General features: G+C 39.8%; 1 protein-coding gene across 3 annotated transcripts in view; it reads left to right on the top strand.

Annotated features, from left to right (window-relative positions):
• The window catches only part of grin2ab (glutamate receptor, ionotropic, N-methyl D-aspartate 2A, b), a 320,679-nt gene that overhangs the window by 93,703 nt on the left and 207,870 nt on the right, over positions 1–19,106 (top strand). The window lies entirely within an intron of this gene.

The raw sequence follows: 19,106 nt of genomic DNA, 5'->3' as shown, positions 1-19,106 counted from the left end.
GGCCACCTTTCTGAGTCAATTTCCTCTTTTAGACTCATTAAACATGAACAAATAAACCAGTTCAGGTCACTGCTGCACTCTTTGGGAAAGCATCAAATATGCACTGACTCTGACCTCCCTAAATTATGAGGTGATAGTCGAACTCATTAACCCTTTAAAGGTCAAGTCAAACGTTTGATGGAGCATATTGATATCTACTACATTCTATTGAAAAAGGTGAGGATATTGAAGGGTTAAAGAAATACAGATTTGTTTCACTTGACATTTAAGAAAAGTAAAATCTCAAAGGTTCTAAACAACAAAATCAGATGTTTTGGTGAACTGCAGCTTTCACAGTTAAGCTGGGCTCCTATTACCAGTATCTGACTTCTGATTGTGTACATTTATTTCTGCCCACATAACCACAAAAAAAAAAACAAAAAAAAACAAACCCAAACAAACAAACAAACAAACAAACAAAAAACAAATGAACAAAAACAAAAACAAAAAAACAAATACCCTATCAAGGCTTGAAAATAGGTGTAATCGGTGGTAAAAGTAGCATTGTAGAACACTGTGAGCATTTGAAACTGAGAATGTTTTATAAACTGACATTGGGTCACATCATGATCTACGGAACCTGAGTCACTAGATGCAATTTGTGTTTATGGGAGTAATATGTGTCTTTTATTTGAATTTTACAGACTGCTTTGTTTTTGTTTGTTTGTTTTATTTCATTAGTGGCTCTTCAAATTAATAATTTCTGCTTAAATGTGGATTTGACTGCTCAGTTATTTTTATGCCAGGCTACAGTTGAAGCTAAAATTAAAATACAATGCAGTATGTTTTCTGTTTTGGAGAGAGCAATGAATGATTCTGAGTACAGTGCGCACAGCTCCATGTGTGCACAGCTCCCTGTGCACACAGGGATATATATATATATATATATATATATATATATATATATATATATATATATATATATATATATATATATATATATATATATATATATATATATATATATATATATATAAAATACAAATAATGGATGGTAAGGACTCCATCATAGAGAAATATTGGATGAAGAAAAGTTATATTGGATGAGGCGTAGCTGAGTCCAATATAACTTTTATCAATTGTTTCTCAATTGTTATGTTATATTATGTTCTCCACCCCCTCCCAAATTAAGCAAACAACAAAGAGTTAAGTAAATTAGATCAATTTATTTTGTTGTGAACAGCATATGATTGATTCTGATGCGATGAATGCTTCTAAAACGTCAGTAGCGTGCTTGTCTACCTTCTTAGTGTTTTTGGCATCCTTGGAGTTCAATATTTCCACCAGTTCCTCCTCTGTGAACTCAGCAAACCTTGTTGGCAGATGATTTTCTGCTGTTGTTGACATGTTTGTTGCCATTTTTTCAACCAGTGTCTGTCAGCTAGTTCCTGACCTTCATATGCCACGCTCTGATTGGCTAGCTGTTGGCAGTAAGCTATAACGCTATTGGTCAGTGGGAACCAATCCGATATAACTTTTTGGTCCTAGCCTTTTTGGATCCTTTTGGATCCAACATAACTTTCTGGTGCCAAGCATGCCAAAATACAGGTAAATGATGGACAGAAAGGCTAATCTATGATTGGCTATTGCAATCTGAGTGGAGAACATATATACACGCGTATATATGAAATGGAGGAAATTGCCAACTGGCCAATAGCCTATTGGTTGAGTGAGACACAGAGTTGTGTCTCTCTTGACTGATTGGTTACACTGGCCCCTCGATTTCCATTTTACTTGCACCTTGTAAGTTTTTAGAAATGGTAAATGGACTGCATTTATATTGCACTTTTCCATCTGCATCAGATGCTCAAAGCGCTTTACAATGATGCCTCACATTCACCCTGATGTGAGGGTGCTGCCATACAAGGTTCTCACTACACACTGGGAGCAACTAGGGGATTAAGGACCCTGCCCAAGGACTCTTAGTGATTTTCCAGTCAGGCTGGGATTTGAACCAAAGATCCTCTTGTCTCAAGCCCAACGCTTAACCACTAGACCATCGCCTCCCCTAAAAATGGCACAAGCCCAGACAAAATGAATGCAGAATGCACCCTTATCTGTATCCGTATTTATTGTTGAGCATAAATGAGGCTTTAGAATGTCACCTGCGTGCGGCCACATGCATGTGGCAGCGTAGCAGCGTTTAGTAGCCTGAAGTAGCACCATCAGGGGTAAAAGAAACAAAGTCTAATTTTGTGTTCTTGCCTGGTGCTTTTGTGATGATTGTCAAACATTATCAGTGTTTCTGGAGTGGACAATTTTACTGGTCCTGTTCCACATCGGTAAATGTGTTATGCCCCGTTTTACACGTGCACCACCTTCCTACAACTGTCTGGTTTGCATTGTCTCCTCACATTTTTATCTCAGTGATAAATTCTGCTGTCTTAAACTGCTCGGAGCTCGCTCTTTCTTAACACAGACTCTTTCCTACTGAAATCTACAACCTGCTTCTTGACATGATCCCCCTCCAAGCCTCCTCAAGGGCTTTCTTGATATTGTCGACCCAAGTCAATTCCAGTGTAAATAGCTTCATGGCCACTGCAGGTGTTCTGTCCTGTTTCATGCATACGACAGGCAGAAGGCATCTTGTCTCAAAACGCTGCCTGAACCAGTGCAGGTGTTTCACAGTTTTAAATTCCTTTCTAAAAATTTATTTTAATGGCATTTGTCTCATTTGTCATATCTGAGGAACTGAAACATGTTGACTACTTTAAGCAATGATTCACCATTAGTTATCTTTATTTTAATGGGGCGGGTGGGCAGTGGAGGGGTGCGGGGGGGGGGGGGTGTCCCCTCAGAGTTCTACTCCAAATAAATCTGTATTTTTTTATTGAGATTTTGGCTTTATTCTTTTCACTCGTAGACAATATCAACCTGTTATTGCCTGATAAAACCCAATAATTACAACCCCAAATCCAGGAAAGTTGGGACAATATGTGAAATGCCACAGCCCCACCCCCTAAAAAAGAAAAAAGAAAAATCCTGCAGTGATTCTTACATTTCCTTTGACTTCTATTTCATTACAGACAGTACTGTGTAAACCCAAGATATTTTATGTTTGTGTGGTAGCCTTTATTTGTTCACCCTAATCAGTACATATGGGGTCCAAGTGGACTCCGAGGATAGATTTTTTTAAATATATATTTTCTGAAGCATTACACTTATTCAGCTGACATTTTATGTAATTGTCACTATTCAATTTCACATCTTCTGATCATATCTGATTAAATACTGTGGGCTCAATAATAATTTCTTTTTTTTTTATCTCTAATAATTTTCTTATGGGATCCATTTGGACCCCCGTTTGTAATGGTATTTGGGTGGACTGTATTGCAAAATTTTAAGCTTTGAGTCAATTTTTCACATCTACTGCACTGTCAGAGCAGTTTTCATGATTTTTTTCATCAGATCAACTGCAGTGAGTAGGGGATGGTACTGAATTGTGTATTGAAAAGTTGCTTGAAAAGAGAAAAAATTCTCAAAGTTCTTTCAAAATGAAATGCGGTTTCTGATTCAGATCCTCAGTAGCTTTATTTTCAGAACGGTTAAAAAGCGACACAGTTACATTACAGACATATGTAAGAATAGCCCCAACCCCCCCAAACAAACAAAAATCAAAAAGCAGTTAACAGTATTAAAATATAGAGCAAAGCTAAAATACCCTTGGCTGTATGAGCATTGTGTCATTTATAATTTGCAGTTGTTTAATTAATTACTAAGATGCTATTGGCTTATGTACAATTTGTACATGAAAAATCATCATTTGTTCATGTTGTGCAAATCAAGGAATATTTGTAGATCACCCTCTGTGCATTTGCAGTTATTAATGAGACAAATTTAATTTAATTTAATTCCAGTTTTTTTCTTTATATAGCACCACATCACAACAAAGTTGCCTCAAGGTGCTTCACACAAATAAGGTCTAACCTTACCAACCCCTAGAGCAAGCACAGAGGTGACAGTGGTAAGGAAAAACTGCCTCTGACTATTTGAGGAAGAAACCTCAAACAGACCAGACTCAAAGGGGTGACTCTCTGCTTGGGCCATGCTACCAACACAATTAGCAATACAACTATACAGGAAATTTTGGGAGTCCACGCTAGTGTACAGGACGGGAGGCCCACAGAAGAAGACATCCACTCCAACTTCTGGATGGAGCCACACCTCAAACAGAGAGAAAAAAAAACAGAATCAGGTGGTAGAAAGACAACAAATACAGTATAATTTGTCAGCATTAAGCAACAAGAAAAACAGAAGAAACCCTAAACAATGTCCGATTAGAATAAAATTTGGCACAGATCTTTTATTTTATTAGTGGAACAAGAGCAACATATAACCCAAAAGATTTTGTAACATTTGACATTTTGAACAGGTCTAATGGCCATATTTGATGGCCTTGGGTAAAAATATAACACATTGCTAAAATACCCTCAGCCATATGAGCATGTAATCAATGAAAGAGTGAGTTGAAAGAATGACCTCCTAAGATAGATCAAGGTTAGCCATCTTTGAACTTGTCCAGGGTCTGTATCCCAAGAATGTTCCCTGTGAATTTGAAGACTCTGGCAGTAATAGGACTGGACAGATGGACAGAGGGATGGATGGATGGACGCAAAGTCTTCACAGTACCTGATGGCCATATTTTGGCCTCAGGTAAAAAACAAAAAACGAGTTGGGGTCTGCAAGGACTCCAGGTGTACAGATTAGTACGTTTCACGACGTGTACTGATGAGGGTTAATGTACATCCATTGATGCATCACTGATGTGCGCCAAAATTCACTGGGAAAAGTCAGAGACTCTACCGACGCCTTGCACAGCACTCACAGTACCTGGGAATGAGATCATTTTAGATGATGTAGTACACAGACACTGTGAATCTTCATTATGTAATTAGATAATGAAGACTTCGGTATATTATATATCAAAAAGATTTCAGGTGAAATGATGAAATAACAGGCTGTTTTGTCTTTTATCAGAGCCAGACTGATGCTGGAAACACACAGACAAAACAGCAATAAAAGAAGCTCACAGTGGAAAACAGACTGGTTATCTAAGGCTATAATTTATTTAAGAAGGATATCTAGTCTTGCACTTATGGCCCTTTTGGTTTCTTTCAAACCTTGCAGATATCGGAAGGTGCGTTTATATCCACAGACAATTTCAGCAACTGGACTTAAAATGTCATGTTTTGCTCGTGCCTTGTATATATTTTGATGCAGCAGAGTCAGTGGTGAACACCTCCAAAGATGTCCAACCCTGCTCCCCAGATCACTGTGATAGTGGAATCAAACAAACCCAGCAGGAGGAATCACAGGTACAGAAAATACATTTTGCCTTGGGGGACACTGCACAAAAACACAAAAGAAATAAGATCACATCATTCTGGGCTCTGCAAAGAAAAAAAAAATTCTTTTTTTGTGACAGTTCAATTCATATAACAGATACTTGGGTAATTTTAATGTAGCATCAGATAAACAGAGAAAACCTGTTAGTTTCAGTGCACGACCTGAGTTTTAACGCACTTTGAAGGCAATCAAGACAAGCTCAAAGTAATCACAGTGATTAATGCTTCAACAGTATGTACAGCTGTGTTCAAAATAGCAGTACACTGTGAAGCATGGTGGCACAAGCATTATGATTTGGGGATGTTTCTCATACTATGGTGTCAGGCCTACTTATCGCATACCATGGATCATGGATCACTTTGAATACATCAGAATGCTTGAAGAGGTCATGCTGCCTTATGCCGAAGAGGAAATCCTCCTTAAAGGGGCGTTTCAATAAGACAACAACCCCAAACACATCAGCAAGTGAGCAGCATCTTGGTTTCAGACCAACAAGATAAACGTTATGGAGTGGCCAGCCCAATCATGCTGCATTTACACATAGGCAGGATGTGTTACAATGTCAAATTTCATTCTTGATACATTCCTGACTTCCTAATGTGACTTAACACATCTGAATAAGTTTCTTAATAGTGAGTGTTAGTGTGTTATATTTGTGATTTTCATGGAGCATGTTTTTGGCTGTCAAAAAAATCACGCACTATCCTCATTTTGCCTCATGTCGTGGAGGTCACAACTGAGCGTGTTGATCCATCTTGATTAGTGGTGATCCTTAATAGAGCGTGACAGCGTTCTTCTCTGATGTGCGCACAATTAAACCCTGCTGCACTGCATTCAGTTTCATTCAGGGCAATTCTACGGTAACAGAATTACAATCTGAGCTAATCTGTAGTGGTTAGATGCCATATGTCCAGATTTTGCTGCTGTTGTAATTCCATTACCATAGAATTGCCCTGTATGCTGAAGAAGGACAGTGATGCCAAGTTGACTAAAAGTCAACTTGTTGTCAACTTGTTCCTACGCTCCTCGGCGCGCTCCTGCAGGTGTTCCACCTACTGCTGCTGTGCCTGATGTTTCAGAAAACAAGTGAGACGAGAGCCACGTGAAGCCACACATCTGGCTCTCAGTCTCCTCCTCCTTTCTGCACCACTCCATAGCACAGAACCCAACTAAGCATGCAATCACAAAGTTCTTCTGCTGTGGATTTTGAGGAGCAAACTGGAGCTATCTGAATTGTTCAGCAACTGATGGTGGGATGAACATGGTTTTGTGTGTGTGTGTGTGTGTGTGTGTGTGTGTGTATGGAGACAATTCGCCTCATTCACATCTTGACAGCACATAACAATGCGCTGTTACACGCAATAGCACGCAACAACGTGGAACATTATTCTTGACCATGCGTAATGGTTCCTGATAAATCTCCAGCAACACATGGCATTAATCGTAGTACATGGTAACATATTACAGCAGTTCCTGAGGACACCTGACACCTCTGCGCCGAATCATCACATTCGTGATCAGCCACCAAGAATGTATACTTCGTGGCATTCGTGGCTTGCTGTCGTTAATGCTATGTGTAAATGCAGCATTAATCCAATAGAAAACCTGTGTGATGACATCAAAAATGCTTTTTCTGAGGCAAAACCAAGAAATGCAGAGAAACTTTGGAATGTAGTCCAATCATCTTGGGCTACCAAACCTGTTCACAGGTACCAGAGGTTGGTCGACTCCATGCAACACAAATGTGAAGCAGTTCTTAAAAACAGTGGTTGTACAAGTAAATATTAGTTCAGTGATTCACAGGAAATGTTCAAGCATTTTCAGTCTATACATTAAATCTTTGTAAAGAGAAATGCAGACTACTATTTTTTAAACAGTCTAATATTCCTTTTTTTCCACTTTCTCAGAAGTAATAACAAATTTGATAAGTTTTTCTTCATGTTTTGATTTGGAATAGATTGTGCAGAGTTCCCAGTGCTCTGCGTGTATAGAAATAAAACCTTTTACTGTATAAGGATTTTGAGCTTACTTGACTTGACTTACTTTTTAAACACACTGCTATTATTTTGAACACAACTGTGTATAACGTAAGTTATTAGTGGGGAAAATTGTCAGTATTTTAATCTTCCTCACTAGGATGAGTGGGCATCCACAGCACGGGTGTAGCAGGAACATTTCAGAAACCTGACACAGGTGCAGGATGAAGCTGGAGCTGGTGGTCAAAACTCCACACAGAAAAGGCTCATTTGTACGATGGTCTTTTAGGGCCACATAGAATTTGTTTTTTTTAAGACTTCAAGAATAAAGTCGTAATATTATGAGAATAAAGTCGTAATATTACGAGAATAAAGTCGTAATATTACGAGAATAAAGTCATAATATTTCAACTTTTTTTCTTGTAATATTCTGACTTTTTTCTCGTAAAATTACAACTTTATTCTCGTAATATTATGACTTTATTCTCGTAATATTACAACTTTTTCTCGTAATATTACAACTTTATTCTCGAAGTCCAAAAACAAAAAAAACTAATTCAATGTGGCCCTAAAACTCCTTCGTACATTTGCAATCATCACTACTCCTTAAAGTTTTTTTTTTAACAAAATAGAAAAATAAACAATTTTTAAATAAAATAAACAATTTTTTAAACAAGATTTTTTTTTTTTTTTTAAATATGGTGCCCATCTTTAGGCGCTTTCTCTCTTACTGTGTGGTTGTGGGACTTGGATGCTACCAGTGATCTAAGATGATGATTGGATGTCTTCTTTGGTACTTCGTCTCTTTAAAGGATCCTTGGGATGTTTGAATGAGATTTTATCAATTGATTGTTTACTGAGGGAGATCAGATGAGGCATAGTACCGGTGTTACAGAATATCAGCCATGACATTATGGCATGATCCTACGCAAGTGCCTCAGAACTGAGGACCCCAGCAACTGGAAAAGATCAAGGGAATGTCCATGTACCATCTGGCTGTGGCAGACTTATGGCGACATTTGAGAGGTTGTGATGGATGGCTTATATGCAATATGTAATACTGATTAAACAACATGGATCAAAGGCTGGTGGAAATTTTAGTTGTTGACACTTTCAACCTTTATTATTCTTATTGTTATTATGGTTTCTTTTGAGAGATGGGATGGACCAGATATCTATTTAGTAAAAGATGTGGTTCTGTGGCACCATGGACACGTTGAATCATGGCACCAGTACATGCTCCCAGACTTGACTTAACTTGATTAATATCACTACAACTATTATTACATACAACAATGTCTTTAATATGTGTCTTCAAAAGTGGACCTTCACCTAAAAAGCAGCCCATACCTGTATGCAGGCCTGTTAGTAGGAGAAAACTACTGATGAGATGATGAGGAAAACTTGCATATTCATGTATCTGACTGACCAGTCTGAAGGGTAGCAGATGGAGCATCTATCACAAATGGACTTCCTCCTTGTTGAAGTGAAGCAGAGCTTAGATACGGTTTTGAAAAACATCTGAATTGTGCAGCGACAGTGAGACTTGTGTTTAATTAAAGCCACTATCAATGAACCAAAAACTGCCTTGATTGGACCCGATACAAATTTCTGCACTGTAACCACAATATTCCCACTTTCAATCCAGTTACTTTGTTAGTGGTAAATGAGTACAGATGGGTTCATGCCCTTTGCATTTTTACCCCAGAACATTTAGTATCGATGCACCACTTTTACCTTTGATGTTTCTGCATTTCATGTTCTTCCTGGTGGATTATTGTGCACATATGGATTGATCTGTCTCCCATGTCCTACATGCCACTAGACATGGACAGTGTTGCCAGGCCTACAAATGGATCCAGAAAGTTAGACCACATTTCCCTGCTGGCTTGTCTCCATCTTTCTCATCTACTGCCATAGCACAGATGTGGTGTGTTTGTTTGGCACTGATGTAACATTGCTGAGTCCCTGAGGGAGGTTTTCTCTCACATTTCTTTTTGTGCCTCGACATCTAGAGCCATTATTTCATGATCTCCCTTGATGTTGCAAATATAAGACAGCACACCTTTAGCATGGTCTTAGCTGCCCTGAGATTTTGAAGTCTCCTGTTGTATTCGGAGCGATCTCTTAACTGTCTCAAAACCAGTACATGTCCTTTGTTGTTTGACTCCTGCGTGTCTAAATGTGTGATTGTGTTTATGAATGTAAATGATCTCATGAATGTTTCTTCTTGGCAACAGCAGAACTGCTTCCTCATGAGCACTGCTGATAATTTGGTGCTGGCACTGCCTAAACAAAGAGAATAATAATTTTATGAACAGTGCCTAGGAAAAGTACACATCCCTCAGGCTTTTATGGGTTTTTTTTTCACCCTGGCTTAGTGGTTAGCACTACTGATCACCTTCCACCTGATCCTTTCTGTGTGGAGTTTGCATGTTCTCCCCGTGTTTGTTTGTGTGGGTTCCCTCTGGGTGCGCCGGCTTCCTCCCACTTCCAAAGACATGCAGGTTAGGTGGATTGGAAAATTTGAATTGACAGTAGGTGTGTGAATGTGTTTGTTTGTCTATATATGTGCAGTAGTCTGGTGACTTGTCCAGGGTGCCCCCAATCCCCCCTCCCCGCCCTGCCCTGTGACTCTTAATTGGAATAACCGGGTATAGAAAATGAATACATTCATTAAATCAAATTAAAAAAAACTTTAAAAACTTTAAACAAAGAAAAAAAAAAATCAGGATTTTTACATAAAAATTTAAAACCTTATGCTCTGTAATCTCAAAACTAATTCCTACAGCACAATATAAACTAAATAAAAATATAACATTAAGAGAATGGACTACATAGTTTCTCAACCATTTTACTGCCTCATAAAATACAATTAAATCATCACTTTTGCAGCCAGTTGCCAGATTTATAGTCACTTTATAGCGATCCGACTGTACAAGTGTTACATTAAAGGAGCATGTGAGTATTAATGAAGGAGAAGTTTGTATTGGCTTCTCTTATTCTTTGCTCAGGCTCACCACCATGTATTGTTTTTGGCATAAATTTTACACCAGAAGCCCTTTCTGATTTAACTCCAGATGTACATAGAGAAGAAGGCACAGGTAACCTAAAACTGTGGATCTTCTGCTTGGGGCAAACTGCTTGTGCACTTTTTTTGTGTGTGTGTTTACTGCATATTTATTTTGTATTGTGTTGTAAACATTTGTTTTCTTTAAGAGATTATTGTGTAAAAAAGCCTGTATGACATTGTCATAACATGTCAAAATTAGGACAAAAGTAGCAAATGCAGAAAATGCTTAGAAGTACAAATAAACACCTGCATCAGTTCAACAAATAGTTGCACCAAAAATTGCAAATTGGGAGAAAAAATCTGGACACAGAGAATGCAAATATAACCTACAGGACGTGTAAACAGTTTGATTTGATAATGTGACTGTTGCCCTTTGGATTTTAACTCATAGTCTGCTCTGGTTGGCAGAGCTGAGTGTTTATTTATTTACATCATTGATAGTTTTACTCTTATGATAGCTTTATTTTTTTTAGTCAGAGTGGTGGCCAAACAGTTAGTGTGCTTGTCCTCAGAGAGGAAGGCACCTGGTTCAAGACCACCCCTGCCCAGTGGTGGGCACAGCTAACCATAAAGGTTAGCTTTGATAACCATTAAACTGCTAACTGAAAAGTTAACTTTTATAACGATAAACCACTAAAAAAATTAGCGGACATTACCACTAACCGCTAACGTTTCGTATTGACTCAGATTACAATGTCGGCTACTGATAAGCCAGTTTCAAGTTTAAACCCCGCAGGGGCTGCTGGGTAAATTCAAAGGCCATCACAAACACAAAACGAACACACAAAAAATAAATAAATATAAAATAAAACCCAAAACACTGTCATTATCTTTATCAAAAGCAGTCAATTGCATTATTAGAAGTGACAGTTTATCTCTATATTATATATTTATAAACCGTTAACGGAGCTGCAGCTTACCCATATTGTGTTCACAAACACAAAACAAATGCACAAATAAATAAATAAAAATACTGACTTTTGAGCTGCTTGCATACTGTTTTTGTCAACAGTGTAACTTCTTGTCTTCTTACCAGCGCTTCTGTGCTTTGAGCTGTGAACCGCAAGTGTTTTCTAGCTCTCTGCGTTCATAAACAGGAACTGTTGTGAAAGTGTAGGGACACGGACCCACAACAGGGGGCGCAAATGAACGGACAATGGAATAAGCCAAAATATAACAATTTAATGTTGTGAATGTGCGCAACAGACAACACAAATGAGATCAACAGTCAATAAGTCACGGTGACGTGTGGGCAGGCTCGAGGATAGAAGACGCCCGTCCAGAAAAGAGCCGGATCCCACACGCTTTCCACTGCCACTGGATCTGAAGCACCCCGGAGCCACCAAGCGCTGGGTCCCCAGGTGGCCACTGCCTCCGGCTGTCAGATCGGGTGCTGCTGGCAGGAAGAACAGACAGGTGATGGTGGGTGCGTGAACACCCAGCAAACAGTCAGAAAGGGTGGGAAACGCCTCCACCTCTCAAGCACAGTCACACAGGAACAAAAACATGCAGCGCCTGAAGGACTACTTATCCGAGGAGCGAAGACGTCGTCTCCTCCCAGCTTCCAGCTGCTGACCAGTCAAACAGGTATGCCTGCAAATGTTCAGAAAGTTGTATGACACAAAACCACGGGTGAGTGTTTATCTGATTGGTATACGATTTCTCGGCAGTGAGGTGAAGATGCTGCCCGGCTTTTATGGAGATGTGGTTGTGATGATGATGAGTGACAGCTGGTGCTTGTTGATGAGTGACAGCTGTCACTCCTGGTTGCTCCGGCACCCTCTCGTGCCTGAAGCCCGCACTTCAGGCAGGGCGCCCTCTGGAGAAAAACACCCCTGCCCATGGAGAATGGGCAGGGGTGTTTTGCATCAACACGCTGATGCATCTCGGATCTGCTGTGGTGACCCAAAGTCAAAAACAGAAAAGCCAAAGGGACTTACTTACTTACTAAGCGAGCATTAGTTTCACATTTTACCACTGTACTTGGAATGCTTTGAGCAGTAGAAGTCAATTAAAGTCCTCTGGACAGAAACCTCTTTTTGTGTTGCAATTTCTTCTGTTGTGTTGTGCTTTGCAAAGCATCTGTGTTTGGGTGTGTTGTGTGAATATGCAGTAGGTATATTATCAAATTAAACTGTTACATATCCTGTCAGTTATATTAGTATTCTCTATGTTTGCAAGCTTTTTTTTTTATTTGCAAGACATGGACTGTTTATTGTCACATTTACAAATATGACTTGTTGACTGTGATTATATTGATTATATTATCAAGTGTCAATGATGATCATAATGACAGTGGTGATGATAATGATGAAAGTTATGATAATGATAATCGTAGCTGTTGTTCACATGCAGACCAGAGAGCTGTAACTTTAAAGGATTTGTGTCACTGATGGAGGGAAATGATGCGTGTGTGATTTTTCACAGCAGCCATTCATGTAATTAGATTTTTTTTTTTTTCCACTTACAAAGCTTTTCATACATCCATGAAATATTAATGTTAGATGGGAGCATGTTAATGAACAACAAACATAAGCATACCAAAATAACATCTTCATTAATAATGTAAATATCTGCATAACCAAAGTGATGTTTCAATGTAAAGCAAAGCTGCTGACTGCATGCGTCTCCAGGCTTCATGTGATTCTTTTATGTGTTTTTTAAGATTGCATGATGGGAAATTTTTTAAGACTTGTCTCTGTGACATCACAAAAATCAGCACTTGTCCTGGTGACAGTCAAATGGCAGGGATACGTTCTGATTGTCATCTGTTTTGTGGTTGTGATTGTTGTAAAGATGTGTCTTATCAGTGGGGCAGCCAAATGGTCTCTCTCTCTCTCTCAGGCTGACTTATGCTTGGTGAGTGCAGCAATAAGATTACCCGATGTTTACAGTTGTTTGACTTAGTGAGGTTTTGTGATGATAACTTATCACACCAATACTGGGAACTTGTGTATCACAGTTCGTGTGGAATGGGAGAGGCACAAGCAGGAGTTTTAATAATTAAATATTTGCTTCAGACAGAGAGCAGGTTGAAACATTCTGTGATGTGTGGGTCAAATGTATAAACTGGACTGCATTTGGCTGAAAGCTGCGATCCGTTACACCAACCGCAACAGAGGTCTGAAACACTCAACCCATTTTTGTCTCAACCATTTGAGTCTTTTGACAGGTTGTGAAAATGGTTTCTTGTGTTCTGAGTTTTGGTTGTAAAATAAATATTTTTAATCACATTTGTTTCTTTGTGCTTATTCCTGGCCAGGCTCTACACCCAGAAAAGAAATGCTGGTAAATAGCACAAAAAGTGGTTCTTTGGGTATCACATTCAAGACTGTACAATATAAGTTCAAATTATTAAAAACAGGTTATAAAGTTTCTTTTCTCTGGTGTATTTTGTGGTGAAATGGCACCTAAAAATTAAAACATTTCTGAGGGAACATCCCCTTAGACTCCCCCGCTCCACCACCAAGTCACGCCCTGCTTGTTAATGAATCCACACATTTTTATTCATTAACTATTTCATCCAGGTTTTTAGTTTTCAAGGAGCAGATCTGAAAATAAATAGGTTCTTGATGAACTAAGATAAAGGGGTCATATGGTGCGAATCAAGGATTACCAGTCTATTGGCTGAAAAATGGCTTTTAATTCCTAATTGGTTAATGTGATATTTTGTTAAACCTCTTAAATTAAAATTGAAAGTCAACACTAAAGTGAAGCATTTAGATGCAAAATGCTGAAAAGTTTGAGAAGTCCATTCTTCTCAAATGGAGACAAATTCACCGAAAATTTGAATTCACAGCAACATGCACTAGAAAATGCACAGAATATATATATATATATATATATATATATATATATATATATATATATGAAGAGTTCAGGTGCAAAACCCTGTATCTCCATCAGACCACTCTTGTTTTAAATAAGAATATTTATCTGATGGAAGTTGTACATCTCCATGAATCATTCTTTGTTGTTATGAAATGGTTATGGTTGCCCTGAACGCAAAATACAGAATCTCAACCTGAACCTCCAATGGAGGTCAGTGGGACATGTTCACGTGGTCTTACCCTGTGTTTTGTGCAGCAGTGATGGATGTTGGACACATATAAAGTTTAATTGACTTTATTGTTAAACACAAGGGGTGGTACTGGCCACCACCTTCATTGTGCACCCTACACTGGGACAGCAAGTTAAGACCGATGCTCAGCAATGTGGAGGAGCGTCTTACAGTGGGGGTTGGAGATGCAGAGCGGCTGAAGCTTCTTGGTGTCCCGGTGTATAAGAAGCAGACCAATAAGGCATGTGGAGTGATCATTGCCGGTTGACATGCAAGTTGCTGCAGGACTGGTGTTGCGCTGACCAGGTTGTCAGCATGGCATTTGACACCACTGCGCCAAACACCAGCCATCTCACAGCAGCCTGTATTGCCATACAGCTCTCACTGGGCCGACCACTGCTTTGGTCTGGGTGTTGGCACCACATTGCTGAGGTCCTCCTGAACCAGGTTTTCACAGACCTGAAGGTGGTGTCATCACACTCACCAGAGGTTACCTTGTTCACACATCTGAGAGAGAAATGGAACCTGTTACCACAAGAATCCAGCAGCCAATGGTTCCGCTACATTCCTGGCAACACCGATCAATCACTCCTGGGCAAGTTATGTGCTGAACTTGTCAGGTGCGCAAAAGAAGTGACTGACCACAAGTGAGGTGACTACCGTGATTTTGTGCAGCTGTGTCTTGTGGTTCTGGATGCAGATGGTGAAGAGCAGACTGCAGTGAACATCCAATGACCAGGAGCGCTCCACGAGGCACGATGGATGGTCAAGCTGCTCTATACTCTCAAGCTGGCTTGGATGGAGCAGCACATCACGTTGCTTCCCCAGGGTACAATCACCACACAGCACAGGTGCCAAAGATTTGGGCATTTGCCATTTTCATTACACACATCTATGCAAAGTAGTGGTTGACCTGCGAGAAAGCTGTAGATGCTGCCTGGAATGACCTGACACTCTACCACCACCTGCAGGCTTACAAGGCTGTAGATGAGGGTATTGCAGCATCAGTGATCAAAGCACTGGAGAGGCATCGTTGGTGCCTGACAGGTGAGATGCTACCCCTCGCTCTCTTCAGCAGCAAGGTGCTCAAGGATGACAAGTGTGCACTTGCCAGTGTGATCTTGGAGCACAAGCCCGCTGATCTCCCCATGCACATCCCTGAGCAACGCTTTGGCACTGGCTTTGGCAAGCCAAAGTTCTCAAAGTTCTCAATTCTCATTTATGTCTCTTGATGTGAAGGAATGGGTGACCAGTGCTGCCTTCAAAAAAAGTGAGGTCAGTGTATGTGCAATGACTGTGCCGAGCATGGCATCAAGCTCACGTCCGACTTTGTTGCAGTGGCCAGGAAGGAGCAGCACCTGCAGAATGTGCTGCAGGGAGTTGAACATGACCGCAGCCAACAGCTAAAGCTTCCCTGCTGTAAACGCAAGCTAATCCCTGAATAGGACGGTTACTCTGGCGTGGCGGGTGGGGAGACATATCTGGGGGAGACACACTGGCTAGGTTCAGCGTTCAGGTTCCATTTCCTCTCTCTTTCTCCCTGGTGATGTCAGTGGAATGGACTCTGGCACAGACTGAGCAATTAAGTTTGAAGTTTAGTTCGTGTCAGCTCTTACCATTAGGCCTTGTTAGGTGCCTAATGTTAGTCAGCCACTAGAGAGGGTTTGTTCTGTTCAGTGTGTCAGTATCGCCCCTTGTGTTTAACAATAAAGTCAATTAAACTTTATATGTGTGTCCAACATCCATCGCTGCTGAACAAAACTCAAGGTAAGGCCAAATGAACATGTCCCTAGACCTCCATTCATTTTGTCTACAGGACAAATGAATGGAGAATCTTGAAAGTTGAATTCTGAGAAATGCCCAAGTTGCCCAAAGGGCAAACAAACGACTTTTACTTTGATAACTCAGAAAGTTACTGTATAAAGGTTCACTGTACTCAACATTTCCAGGTCAACCTTTTGGCAATTAGACTAAAAACTGCACATTTTTCAAAATTTCACAAAAGTTCATGTGTTAGGTGGCACCCATAAATCTCAACGGAATTCCTCAAAACTTTGCAAAATCATTTTTATGTTAAATGGGGCAAAGTGCAATGCCAGCCAAACTGTTATTTGGAAATATTCAAATTTGATGCACCCTAATATATATATATATATATATATATATATATATATATATATATATATATATATATATATATATATATATATATATATATATATATATATATATTAGGGTGCATATATATATATATATATATATATATATAGAGAGAGAGAGAGAGAGAGAGAGAGAGAGAGAGAGAGAGAGAGAGATTCCAGTTCTTAGATAGATTCCAATTCTTTATTATTTTGCACACTGATGGTGACCTACGCAGCCTCAGCCTGTTGGCCTCAAAATTAGCAATCGTCACCGTCCAATTCCATATGGATCTGACTGTATGCTTGCAAGCATTATGCACATTAGTGATATTCACGGATTTCTTCCAAGTATTCCTTGTGCATCCATCTGAAAGAACTGTGGTTACCAAGAAGAACATATGCACAACAATAAAGATGATTCTTGTCCTCACTCAAGATTTATATGAACATCCCCTTTTCAGAATTTAAATGTGTGCTCTAAATTCAGTTTTACTGTCTTTTCTTGCACAACTACCCCAAAGGGAGACTTCAGGGTATTGACCCGCCCTTCTCAACAAGCTTGGTGTAAGTAAGTCCCTTCGGCTGCTCCCTTGTTTGCTTTCGGGGTTGCCACAGCAAATCCAAGGTGGATCTGCATGTTGAATTGGCACAGGTTTTATGCCGGATGCCCTTCCTGACGCAACTCCACATTACATGGAAAAATGTGGCAGGGGTGGGATTTGAACCCCTGAACCTTCTGAACTGAAACCAAGTGCATTAACCACTTGGCCACCACCCCTGCATTATCAACAAGCTTGGTGTATATTGGTTTATTGGTGTTTGAGTAATCCTTCCAACTGTCTAACGAAACAGTACATTTACTTTTTGGTGGAGGAATAAATCCTAAAAACACCTGAAAATGATATCACAAAAGGAAGAAGTACTGGAAGTCCATTTTAGCTGACAGTCCATTCAGTCTAAGTATTGACTTGTCCTGTAATAACTTGAAACAAAGGTAGTTGGCAAGTTCCAACTTCTGTTAATCTGGATAGTTTGCAGCACTACCACCAGTACACTCACTCATTGTAATTGGGATATAAGCAAAAGGGAGGCATTCTCTGGAACAAGTACTCTCTACAGACACTGTCCTACTTCGCAATTGTCTAAGAAGCCAATTACTTCGACAAGCATTCCACCCAATCAGTCATAGTTAGGGAAGTGTTTGACAAAGTTGCAGGACTTGAGGGAGTGGTAGCTATAGTGACTTCAATGTGTCACATCAATCATGTCACGTGTGCAAACAAGTACGAGCGAAATGTGATTTTTTTGTTTTCCCCCAGATGCTTTTGCCTCAGCTGTAGTGTGTGATAATCCATTTCCTTCCTATTGAAGTTGTTTAGCGAGACACATTTTAAGCCATGTGTCATGCCCAAAGACAATCGTCTTTGCATAGTCTTTTAATCAGTATGCAAAATGCAGATCATTTGTTGTGTTCGTATGTTTGCAGTGAGTTCATCGGGAGATCGTCATGACATCTGTGGTTACACTGGTCTACATAATGTTGACACAAGTAGTTAGACAGTGAATCTATCGTGCGACGCCACATAATTGACAGAGACATTAAGTGATTACTTTTGCACACATGCGTTGTGTTTCCAACCCCCCACCTCGCCTACTGAGAGGCAGCCATATGTGCTGAGTGGAAAGGCGCACGCCTCGGGGTAAACACTGTCTATGTTCTTCACATGTTTTACTGGGAGAGAGCTAGAGTAGAGCAGGTAGGAGAGGCAAACGGGCAAAGAGAAGGAAGAAAAAGGAGCTTTGAGTGAAGCTTGTGTCAAAGACGTACCATGCTGGTGTCAGTTCCACTCCTCTTCCTCCATGTTAAGAAGTTTCTTTCTCCCTCAGAGGGAAAAACACTTCACCATCTGGCCCTGACAAAGCGAGTGAGAGAGACAAAGACAGGGAAAAAGGAGATAAAAGTAATAGAAAAATAGAGCAGTAAGTACAAGTACAAATGTAGGTAAAAGTGCTTGTAGAGAAATATACATATATCAAATGATATTCAGTGGTAATTCAGCATCTGTTCACAGCATGAAGGGTTTTCTAGTTTCCAGCATGACAATTTATGTAATTTGTTGTTTACAACACAGAGCCAGTTAAAAGGGCAGCTTATTGATCACATATGAGATTAAACTCACAGCACATTTCTAAATACAAGGATGTATCACTGAGGGTACCTCCAACAGCTCAGTCACTGCCCGAGAAGTTTTTGGATTTTGTTTCTCAACATCTAATATACCTTATGAACTACCTTCCAATCGCAAAGTCCAGAATCATTCATGTAATAACCCCAAAGTTCTGTTTCTGTTCTTTCATTTGCAATAATTTGGACATCACACATGGGGAGCAGACATCCAGCAAGGCCTGTTGTTACCACATAGTGACTTAGGGTGTTTTCACACTTGAATATCTGGACCAAGTTTCATGTT

The sequence above is a fragment of the Thalassophryne amazonica genome, chromosome 15, assembly GCF_902500255.1.
Source record: "Thalassophryne amazonica chromosome 15, fThaAma1.1, whole genome shotgun sequence".
Lineage (NCBI taxonomy): Eukaryota > Metazoa > Chordata > Actinopteri > Batrachoidiformes > Batrachoididae > Thalassophryne > Thalassophryne amazonica.
The sequence above is the reverse complement of the archived record's forward strand: the minus strand, read 5'-3'. Positions and strand labels throughout refer to the sequence as shown.